General features: G+C 40.4%; 1 long non-coding RNA gene across 1 annotated transcript; it reads right to left on the reverse strand.

Annotated features, from left to right (window-relative positions):
- Positions 1-262: 262 nt before the first annotated feature.
- Positions 263-6,392, reverse strand: LOC307220270. Its single transcript, XR_013840803.1, has 2 exons — positions 6,302-6,392; positions 263-568 (listed from the first exon to the last, which is right to left on the reverse strand). It is a non-coding gene; the product is annotated as an uncharacterized lncRNA (long non-coding RNA).
- Positions 6,393-12,574: the final 6,182 nt, after the last annotated feature.

Here is a 12,574-nt window from a genome sequence, read left to right on the forward strand (position 1 = left end):
CTTCCATCAAGCACTGGGGGCGGTAAGGAAATTTTACCATCAAGAAAGATGCATTAGTGGGCGGTAGGTATAAAAAGGTTGACTACTCCTGCTATTATACCTGAATTGGTGTTGGGCCAAAGCCCCAAACTTCATTGGTTTAGGATACATATCTTATTTATTAAATTTATATTCTGCCTTTCCTCCTGAAGCATCTCAGGGAAGCAAACACATTCGGATTGTTTCTTAAGCATTCTAAAACAGTTAAGCATTCTTAAAACAGTTTCGCTTTAAAACGTGATTTTATCTAGGGCTCTCAAGATTGCCAGGAACAGGATTCTTCTACCATCAAATGCCTGGGTAGACAGAAATGTTTTCAAGCTCCTTATATCTCAGCTCCTTCACTCAGATCATCCACAGAAGTGTGGCTGGTCATTCCCCAAGTTGGCAAGGCTCATCTGACAGCAGCAAGAAAGTGAGCCCAGTTCTGTGGAATGCTCTGCCAATAGAGATTCAGCAAGCGCCTTCTGATTTAACTTTTAAATGTCTGCTGGAAACTTACATCATCTTCGTATAGTTGTAGCCACTCCTATTTAATGGGGAGAAACTTTGCTTAGCATACAGTTGTGTTTTGAGTAGCAGCAGCTACACAGCAAGTTGCATAAGCAACTCTATTCTGTAGGTCCACAGAACTGACTAAAAAGGCATTTTAAACCAAGCTTCACAACTTATGCCAAATGCATACCACTGACAATCAAAGCCTGAACAACTACCCTGTTTTTCTTACCTACATGGAACCTTAAAAACAGGGGCAAGAAGACGTACCATAATAAAATATTAAACCATGCTGTTTTATTATGTTTTTGTATATGTTGGAAGCTGCCCATAGTGGCTTGGACAACCCAGTCAGGTGGATGGGGTGCAAATTTTATTTTATTTCTTGTTTAGTGTTGTTGTTGTTGTTGTTGTTGTTGTTGTTGTTGTTGTTGTTACTACCACCACATGGCAGGTCAGTTATGTTCAGCTATGTGTTGTTTAGGCAAGCCTTGGCCTGGTCAATACTTCTCAGGCTGGCTACTAGTCACCTCACTTCCCCTTTGGTCTAATCATGGATGCAAAGCTACAAATCAGTCAAAAACTAAATAGAAAATTCTGTCCAAATTGTATTCTCTGCCCCAAGAAAATTAGCCCTTTGTTGACTAACATCAAACAAGTAAGTGGCATTGCACGATAGAGTCTAAACACAACACTCTGTGTGATTGTTCAGACAAAGTTCTGGGATTCATCTGAAGTGTTTTCTAGTATTTCTAGTGTTTCTAGTGTTTTCTAGTTTTTCTAGTATTTGCTGCACCCGGAGCCGTCATTTGGAATCTCTCTTCTACAGCAGGCTGCAGTGCATGGAAAATATTGGTTTACACACTGCTTTTTTTTCCAGGCAAAGTTGATTTCCAGTAAAGTCTATAATTGCAAGGAGAAGAGCTTCCATTGCTCACAGCTGCCAGTCAGAAGTGCGTAAGATTTCCTCCCTAGAGACATTTGGTGCACAAGGCTTAGATTACACTGCCACCCACCGGCTCTCCTGTGCAAATGGCACAAAGGGAAATAAATGGGGCTTTACATTTCCTTGGCTTAATTCCTACTATAGGGCAAGCCATCCCTAGACAGATATCCTCCCAATTCATTTCCTCTTACTTGCGATAACTGTGAAATTTACCCAGCTCAAAATGGAAAGGAAATAATTTCTCTAATAGCCTTAATGGGTTTTTAGAGGTCTTGGCTAGCAGCCAAGGGAGACTTAGATATGACTGCACAGGCAAACTGAATACACATTTTATTCCATGTGTGTGTGTGTGTATGTGAGAGAGAGAGACGGGGGGGTGAGTGTTCATTGTCAGATAAGTTTCAGAAACGATGTATTAATTGAACTCCCCTCTGTCGTGATCCACTCGGCAACAGCTTTGCCTGACAGCATCAATGGATGGAAATGAAAACTAATTGTGCTTCAAAGAAAAAGAAAAATCATAAGACTGTTGTAGGGTTTGTTGGTTTCTGCTTCCTTCACTGTGCAGCGAAAGTGCTTGTCACGAGACAGGTGTTTACATTCCACAGTCAATTGCTGTTGGAGTTTCTCACGGGAAAGGAGACTGGATGTGACGTACACTGGTTTCCTGTTTTTCACTGTTCTCACAGTGTTCTCTCCGTGCTTTAGAGGAGAGAGGATGCTTTCTCTGCTCCGGCAGAGGCAAGATGTTTCTCTGTAATCTACCAGCTTTGAAGTGTAAATAAAGTAATATAGAGTATGTGGCACGTACTCCTCATCATTCCGCTGTGCTTGGGAAACTGCAATATCAACAGGGTTATGTTCTCTTTAATAAGAGGATGGGAGTAAACAGGAATAGTAGTTGCTGCAGAGGTGTTACTTTTTTTGTTCTACTTTAGTTCCACTTTCTTATTTGAAAATCAAAAACTTTAATAATGCACAAAAGTAGATCAAAGGACACACATGCACACACACCCAAACACACTCCCTCCCTAATGCATCAATTAAAAAGTATTTAATCTTTACTCAGGCACAGTGAATGGTGTCTTAAGATAGCCTTGGGCAGTGGCAAAATGGCAAGGTCTGCAATTGGGTTTTGTGGGCAAAAGATCTGCCATGGCTCTCCCACCTCCATCATGGTCTGCCACTGCTGCTCATAGCAGTCAATGGGTGGTGTTCTCCTCCACCACTGCTTCAGAGTCAGAACCTTTTGTAGAGGCTAAAGAGTACCGCCTGACATGCTCTGGCCTGGTCGGAGTTGAATGGTGATGCCCAGGCTAGATTTTCCTCAGCTGTTATTCCCTTAGGTCACCAATTCATCTCCTGTGGGTTTGACTCTCTTTATTTATTGGGAGGTGGAGGGAAACAGTGTCATGTTCAGAGGAATAATTTAAACAATCTTTGCTTCCAAGCTATACAGGCAACTAAACAAAAGCTGTACACTGTAATATCAAGCAACGCGCATGGTCTTGCTCCATCGTAAGACCAATACCACAATTAGCACGATAGACCTTTTACAGTTTCATGCTGAGGCAGGGGATGCTATTATTATTATTATTATTATTATTATTATTATTATTATTATTACTGAAACTGGGGGTGATAGTGCTAAGTACACATCTGCCCAAACATAGACTGTGTTAATGAAATTGTGTGGGAAACATTCGAGTGAATAAATAGTTATGGAGGCTAATGTCTCATGAAATTCTCAGTTTTAGCAGATGAAACAGCAGCTATTCCTGGTATAGAACAACTATCTCTAGGTGAAAGATTTGTGAAATAAAATGATGAGAATGCATAAATGTACATGAGGAATTTCAGTCTCTGACCAAACTGCAATAGCCATATCCAAAACAATCATACCTGTTTGTTCTAATTTTTGACCAGGTCTCAATTAGTTACTTGGACAACAATACAATGAGTTTGGAAGCAGGACAGGAAAAGAAGGTTCAAGCACAAATCAAGGCATTCTATCCTCGGGCAATGTTTGCCCCCTACTGCTCATTCCATAGACTTAATCTCTCTGTTAATTATCTGAACAGTGTAAGTGATATGTGTAATACAGTTGACACAATTAAGGTAAGGTCATCATAAGAAAATACATTAAGTTATCCAAAAATGACATCTAATACCAACAGACCAATGCTGTGTGAAAAACGGTGGACTCAGAAATACAAGAGCGTCTGTGTGTTTGCAGCAAATCACACAAGCATTGTCTCGCAACTGAAGAAAACTTTCATACCAGTTGTTGTGTGATCATGGAGATCAACTTGTATTGATTGCCTTGTGATTATAAGCAAATATTCTTCAGTGCCAGGGCCAGTCACCCAAGCTGTGAATAGATGTAATGGAAATGAAAGCCCGTATGCAGCATTTGCTGGGTGTAATACAACAACACAGGGAAGCTAGTCAAAAGACCTTCAGCACAATAGCAGAGAAGTGCAAGAAAGTAGCAGATGAAGTGGATGTAGAACTTAATGCACCTAGACAAACTGTGCAACAGAAGAGTCATGCCAATCATCCCAGCCAATCCATGGAAGAGTTCTACCATCAAACCATCTACATTGCCTAGCTGGACTTGCTTATTTCCTCACTGAGGACTTGTTTCACTGATGAAAGCCAACCTGCTTGCAGTTTGCTGGACCCATATCCATCTCAGTCCCACACAGAAGAAAAACAATATCTTCATGCCCATTCCATTTTGGAACTTTATAAATCTGAGAAAGCCTTTTGGATGAATCTGCGACTTGGTATGGAGTTATGGGCAAAAGAAAAATGTTGAATACCTAACCCAAGGAAAAATTTATGAAGGAAGTTATTGGCCGTCTTGACCAAGACTCTCAAAGACTCCACTTTTATTTAAATCATGATCCACCTTGTATTATCTTTTTGACCGACAAGCATTAACAAAACAAATCAAAAGAATTCTGACTGGTTTCAGATCTTGTGTCTGGCATTCACCACAGCCAAGGCAGATTCTTTGTAAAATGTGTGAAACGGAGTCCATTATTATTATTATTATTATTATTATTATTATTATTATTATTATTATTTTATTTTAAAGTTGGCTCTGAAATGTATAATCTCATACTATGCAGTAAATCATCAACAGGCATTGTCCACCATTGCTTCTTGTTGAGTCGCTTCAATACCATGTCATGGTACATAGGGTTCAGAAGTCAGTTGACTACAAGTCATAGACCAGCCCTCCCCAGACTGAATTATGGGATGGACTGTTTTCTGAAACCATGTGATGTTCCACAGCTACAACAATCGCTGTACTAAATGGTTCTGGAAGAGAAGCTTTCGGGAGATGATCAGTGCCGGATTTATGTATAAGCTAAACAAGCTATAGCTTAGGGCCCCACTCTCTTGGGGGCTCCCAAAAATATACTTCTTCTTAATTGTATTTCACTATTAATATACTTCTTAATTGTATTTCAATTCAACAATTACTTTGATAAAATACATATTTTGTTATGTGCAAATGGCTTTAGATACCTATTAGGTCCATACATTATCATATAGCATATACTCAACACAAAAAACAGTGACAATTTGTTGTTGACAAAGGACAGCTGTACATATAAAGGGCCCCATTACCTTCAGTAGCTTAGGGCCTCATCAAACCTAAATCTGGCCCTGGATGAGATCCACACCATAGCAAACATGGGAAGGAACATCCTCTTTTTTAGATTAAACAAACCACTCTGCCACCTGGTACAATGGGGGGAAAACAACACACCCACAAACTAAGCATTTGTTGAACTTCAGCACCCCCCAACCTGTTTACAGGCCAGTTCACTCCACACCCTCCCACAACAAATGGCTGAACTAGTTCTTTGTTAAATTCCTTTTCTGTAAAAGTAAAATACGAATTAGACAAACTTTAAACATGCAAAAGGGAAAAAGATGACAAAGAGTACTAATCAGAGTTAATATTTTTATGTTTGCAGGTTTTCTGTTAGAAACAGCAAACCTATAATTCAGGCCCATATCAAAGAAAAAAGAGTTAAATCAACCATATAAAAGCACAAGGTGGTGTTGAACATCTTATGAACTCACTAAAAATACTTGGTTTAGACAGAAGAGAAAGGCATTTTGCATTTGGGGTATAACTCAGTGGAAGAGCATTTGACTGCATTTACTAGATATCACATACTGCTATGAATAACGGAAAAGAATCCTTCATTTGTCAATATGAATTGAGGTAAGCAAATCCAAACTTCAATTACTGGCAAAATGGAGATTTCTGGAGTCAAGGTTTAGAAGGACCTCCAACATGATGCTATACAAAAAGCAGATGAAGTCCATTAAGGGGAGGGGGTGGAATGTTAAATTCAGAATCAGGCAAATGCTTCTGCTAATTAGCTGAAACCGTCACATATACTGTAGATTCTTTTCATGGCAAGATGTCCATAAAGGACTTAAATGTTGGCGGCTCATGAGTTAGCAACCCTACCTGCAAATTGTTCTAAAACTCCCTTCCTATGATAACATAACTCTAGCTCCCAGGCAAACTTGTTTATCACCACCTGGGCTGGGTCTACACTGACCTGTTTGTTGTTATTAGAACAATATTAGATTTGCCGTTCTAAAACGTCACAGAGCATACTTGTAAATTAAAGCAATTCTTACCTTTGTTTTCCCCTGTCAAAATGCTGTTTCCCTAATGTTGGTTCCTGGTTGCTCTGCAGCGCTCTCTGGTGTCACATTTTAATAACATGTTATGAACGTTGAAAGTAGGACGTAATTCATCCAAATATGAAAACCATTTCTTACCTCTTCCTTGACGTTAAAAACCATGAGTGTAGATCCTCCCCTGTTCTGAACATCCAGCCTGACTGTGTCCAGACTCAGTCTGACTGTTAACTGACTTTCTTGTTGCCAAGACTTTGAGCTCATCTGTTGTGACATCACGCGTGACATCAGAATGCCATGTTTGCATTCCAGCCAGCTATCTCTGTGCTAGCTGCAGTGGATATTAGACTTCCCTAAGGAGCTAACCAACCTCCTAACTAACTGACGTTCTTGTTGCCAAGACTTTGAACTTATCTGTTTGTGACATCACACATGACATCACAATGCCATGTTTGCATTCAAGCCAGCTATCTCTGTGCCAGCTGCAGTGGATATTAGACTTCCCTAGGGAGCTAACCAACCTCCTGACTGTCCAGAAATTCCATGTTTAGATGTATTTTTATTTTTATTTTGCTCTCATGACCAAACCCTGAAGAAGAGCTTGGTGCAACCTGGAAGCCAGATTCTTCTTTAAAACAAAACAGCAGCCAGCTTTGCCAACAGCAGCCAACTCTCCCCTCCAAATATGGAGAGTCCGTGCACATTTGGAAAAGTAGCAATCTTTGCCATGCTTTAGCTTCTTTCTGGTATATGTGCAACCACCCTCAGAACTTCGCGGCTTTAAGCTTGAGCTCACAGCAAACCAACTGTGCCAGACAGCAGTTTCAATTTGCAAGCTATAGAAGTATTTTTCCACAATGAACTAATTATCTTCTGGCATATAACTAAATTAATTACTGTTCCATGTCAGAAGTAGTTATACTAATGTTTTAAGTAGTCTATCAGTAGCATATCAGTAGATATAACAAGAGATACAATATACTGAATCGGAGTTACAATGAAAGATTAAATATTGGCAGGGGCAGCTATATATCTTGTGTTATTTCTGCCCCTTTTAAAAATATCTATTTTTCATTTCAGGGTTTCTCATTCCCTTAGGTACGGAATGAACTTAAAAGCAACCTAGATTTTTCACAGGACTTTTAGAGTGTGTGATAGATCGATAATTTGCTCTTTTTTTGTTTATGAAATATGCCAACTTACTGGGACAGAGTCATTTTTAAGAGGCAGCCAAGATCAATACATGTGTGCATAGATTTATGGGTAGTTTAGTTACAATCAAAATAAGTCTTTCTGCTTAAAGAATTCTAAAAGGGAAACTTGAATTTTTTCACTTCTGTTGAACTGAGGCATGCCAGCTGCACTGAGGTGAGGGGATATTTTGCTAATTAGCATTCCGACAATGATACTTGCTGAATTTCACCAAACTGGCACTCATTTTAGGCTGGTAACAGAACAAGTTTTCTGGTACCCCAAGCCCAGTGCTTTTTTCTCAGGGGGTACTCAAGGCTACACAGTACCAGCACCTCTTTTTGTTGTTGTTAAAAGGTGTGGCGCTTACTGTAACATACCCTCCAACATTTCTCCAATGAAAATAGGGACACCCTAAGCAAAAGTGGGACATTCCAGGATCAAATCAGAAACTGGGACAACTTCTCTAAGTCAGGGACGTCCCTGGAAAATAGAGACACTTGGACACTTGCTGTAACAACTTCATGGTGAATTCCGGCACCTAATTTTTTGGAAAAATTAGCACTGCTCAAGCTTATAAATAGGTGTGGCTGTGGATGAGCAAGCAGTGTTGTATACTCCAGTACAGTGGTGCCTCGCAAGACGAAAAGAATCCATTCCGCGAGTCTCTTCGTCTAGCAGTTTTTTCGTCTTGCGAAGCAAGCCCATTGACGGTTTAGCGGATTAGCGCTATTAGCGGTTTAGCGGCTTTTAGCGGCTTAGCGGATAAGCGGCTTAGCGGCTTAGAAAAAGGGGGGGAGGGGGAAAAACCCGCAGGAACTCGCAAGACATTTTCGTCTTGTGAAGCAAGCCCATAGGAAATTCGTTTTGCGAAGCACCTCCAAAATGGAAAACTCTTTTGTCTAGCGAGTTTTCCGTCTTGCGAGGCATTCGTCTTGCGGGACACCACTGTAGTTAGAAGGGCACTCTGTGTGAGCTGCATGTGACATGCCTAGCATACTCTGCCAATCTCTTTTTAAACTCTATTTTGGGAACCCTGGACTGTCATGTGTTGGGAATCACAAGCAACTAGACTTTGAGAGACCCTTGGACCTGAGTCAAGGCCAAACCAATATCTTTTGCTGCTTGAGGGTAAGGGCAAAAGCTGGCCAGCGAAATCCTACTTCAAAGCTGATGAAGGGGCAGCATCCTGCACTACATAGCGCTAAGGATGTGAAAAGACATCCATTTCTGCCTGACGTTAGTCACATGCAGGGCTGTTTCAATTCCACTGCAGTTCAGCTTCTGACAAAAGCGGTGTTATTCAACTCACTGTTCACTGCAGCAGAATTTTTCATAATTCTGTAATTATTCTTACCTGTGTTACATGCAGCTTCCTCCTTTCAGAACCAAATCTCTTGAGCCTCGGAGATCCTTGAGCCTTCATGCTCACTTGCCCATCCTTATTCTTTTCTCTCTCGCTCTCACATCCCACCTCTGTTTATGTTGGTTACAAAAAAAACAGGAATGCCTGAAGCTGATTCCTGTCTTCTAGGCAGTAGTGGTTAGAGTGTTGGACTATAACCTGGGAGGCCAGGGTTCAAATCTCCACTTGAAGTTTACTAGGAGACCTCCGGACAGCCACTGTCAGTTTGCATTTCTTAGTGCAGAAAGTATTGATCTGATATGTAGAGATCTTTCCTATTCTAATTAATTCAAGAGGGTTCTGGAAGCTTCTCTGTGTGAAAGAAACAAGCAGAAGGTTCGTGATTTTTGGGTTATTCCTTCAGAGAGGCTGAGCACAGTTGGTTTAAACTGGTTCTCTTATCTTCTTATTCAAGGTCATGATAATAAGAGGCCAAAAGGAGCCTGCGTTTCACTTTCTCTCTCTATATATATATATATCTATATATATATATCTTTTCCTTCTGGTGTGGTGTTCTGGACATAGGATGCTTAGTGTTAAGGTTTTAGACTTATTATAAGTTATTGTAAATTTAAGTTAAGTTTGCTGCAACTGGATTTCTTATGGACAGGGCCAATCCTGAATGTATTGGATTTGTGACCATTATGCTCATTTGCCTTCAGTATCAGTAAAGCTCTGCTGGATGAAATATTAATTGCCTCTGGTCTATTTTGGGGGAATCCTGCAACGTGTTTAAATTTTTACTCTGCTAACTATACATTGGAGTTCTGCTCTGGATAACTATTGAGTAGAATTCCATGAAAGTCTCATAGACTAACCTACCATTTAAATCACCTTCAGCTCCATGGAGGAAAGGTGGGCTATAAACATTACATCTGGTCCTGCTCTTAGGTCCTACTCCTTTAATCTTACCCTCTTCCTGCTCCCATCCTTCAATATGCACCTAGCAGCCAACATGTACTGCCTGATTGCAGTAAGCATCTTCCCCACTCAAGGATAAGCTCCTCATGTCATAATTTACCTTTTGAGAGAATCCTTGATCATATCAGTAGGCAAGTTATATAAAAATTGATTTTGGAGGTGGCTATTTCACATGGTGCTACTGATTTTTATTTTATTTTTAAGCAGCAACCTTCCTAAGAAGCAACCTTTCCAAAAACTGCTGTAAAAGAATATCAAGCATCCAGCAACTATCCCATCCTCCACAAAAGTCTGAGCAGTCCAGACCAATGTAGATTATGTACCAAAGCAGGGCTCAAAACAGTGAGCAATGAAGAAAATTGCCAGGCTTTGAATCCCAGTGTTTAGGAGAGGTAAATATCATCTCCATAAAAAATAGAGAAAAGGATAAGGATAAAGGCATGCACTCAGGTTAAGAAGATGAGTCCAGTTTCAGTTTTGTGATGCTATGGCTTTAAAGGGGAAATAATGGAATCAAGTCTCATTTCCTTGTTCACAAAAGAGACTTTGTAGAATCTCTGTTTGTTCCCATTCTAACCTTGGCTCTGAGAAGGAACAACATGCATGGATCAATATTATTGCTTTTTGGTTTGTGCCTTAGGCTTTCCTTAACAAATAGTATAAAAAGGCAGAATTCGGGTTGATTTAGGTTCTGGAGAGATTTCCTCATTTGCAGGAGGTGTGTATCGAAAGCCCCGATGGTTGAGAGTTAAATAATTACCAGTGAACAACAGTTCCTCTTTGAAAAGACTGCCCTTTTGCATGAGCACAGTGAAGGTATCCAAGCCCAAACTGCTCATCCAGATACTAGTTCTCTTTTAACATGGGGCGAGGGACTTCAAACAGGGGCAGGGAAGACAGAGAAAACCTTGCATAGATGCATAGCAGCAGTTTCAGATTGGCTTATTAGTAATTCAGCCTCCCTGGAAACTACAGGAACTGTAATTCTGTGCATGTGCTAAACACTTAAGCATCTTAAACACTGAAGCTGAGACCAGCGCCATCTTTACCTGGGGGTGCAAGAGGTTCAGGGCACCCAGGCACCAAATTCTGGGGGGTGCCAGGTGCCTGCCCCCGAAGCCACCTAAGCTCTTAACTATCTACCTGTTATGAAATAATAAAAATTTTGGATCAAGCTAGAAAAACAAAATAAATATATACCTAGGTATTTCCGAAATGTATACCTACTGTTTCACTAAAGGACTTTCGACTTAGTGCGCTCATTTACCAATGAGCGGCGCTTGTCATTCACAATGGCGGCGCTTGTCAGACTCAACAAGTGTATTGTAAATAAATGAGCAATTTTTTTAAAAAATAGTTTCTTCTTCCTCCCTTCTTTTGTAAACAAGAGGTAAGGCGTAAGCGTGGTGTCTGACATAAGCATAATAAAAATTAATTTGGGGGCTAAACTAAATTTGGGGGCGCTGGGCGGATCTTTGCACCCCGGCAGCACATACAGTGGTGCCTCGCAAGATGAAAAGAATCCGTTCCGCGAGTCTCTTCGTCTTGCGGTTTTTTCATTTTGCGAAGCAACCCTATTAGTGGCAAAGCAGCTATTAGCGGCAAAGCGGCTAAGCGGCTAAGCGGCTATTAGCGACTTAGCGGCTTAGAAAAAGGGGGGGAAGCGGAAAAAAATCGCAAGACTCGCAAGACGTTTTCGTCTTGCGAAGCAAGCCCATAGAGAAATTCGTCTTGCGAAGCGCCTCGAAAAACGGAAAACCCTTTCGTCTAGCGGGTTTTTCGTCTTGCGAGGCATTCGTCTTGCGGGGCACCACTGTATGCTAAAGACTCCCCTGGCTGAGACCACATGACTTTCTTTCTACAAGTCACCCCTTATGTTCCTATACACATAATGCAGGAATTTTCGCCTTGGGATTGTAGTACATAGCTCGACGAAGATGTTGACCCCAGTGTGTAGCAGCTGTGAAAAGGGCAAATTCTGTACTAAGGATCATTAGGAAAGGAATGGGAATTAAAACTGCTGCCTTATTTTTGTTATATGAATCTAGGTGCAACTTGGGGAACTGTGCTCAGTTCTGATCGCCTCACCTCCAAAAAGATACTGTAGAGAGGGGAAATGTTCAAAAAGGGACAAGCAAGGGCATAAAGCAACTCCCCTATGAGAAAATGTATAAAATTTTACATGATATGGAGAAAGTGGATTGAAATAACAATTGTGGAATAGGGATATAAAATTTACAGCATGCTATGGTTTAAGAGAAAATTATATGAAAATGATATATCGATGGTATCTAACACCAAGTAAATTGGCAAAAATGTATAAAACTAAATCAAATAAGTGTTGGAAATGTAAAGAGAAAGAAGGTTCTTGTAGTAAGGTTAAAGCTTACTGGGAAATGATATGCAATGAAATGAAAGAAAAAGATGTTTAAAATAGCGTTTGTAAAAAAACAAACCCAGAGGCCTTTCTCTTGGGAATTACAGGAATAGAACTACCTAAATTGTATAGAAATTTATTCATGTATGTGGCTACAGCGGCGAGAATGTTACTTGCCCAAAAATGGGAGGAGGAGGAGGAGGAGGAGGAGGAGGAAAAAGGAGAAGAAGAAGAAGAAGAAGAAGAAGAAGAAGAAGAAGAAGAAGAAGAAGAAGAAGTAGTTGTCCCAGCAAAGAAGAATGGATACAAAAACTCTTGGAATATACAGAAATGGTGAAACTTACCTGAAGAATAAGAAATCAAGATAACAGACTTTTTATAAAAGAATCTTTCTCCTAACTCTAGAACTCATGGACATACCATGAGGCCTAATGCTTCAGGACAGACAAAAGAAGAAGAAGAGGAGGAGGAGGAGGAGGAGGAGGAGGAGTTTGGATTTGATATCCCACTTTATCACTAC

Source organism: Podarcis cretensis (assembly GCF_951804945.1).
Source record: "Podarcis cretensis genome assembly, chromosome: 7".
NCBI classification, from domain to species: domain Eukaryota; kingdom Metazoa; phylum Chordata; class Lepidosauria; order Squamata; family Lacertidae; genus Podarcis; species Podarcis cretensis.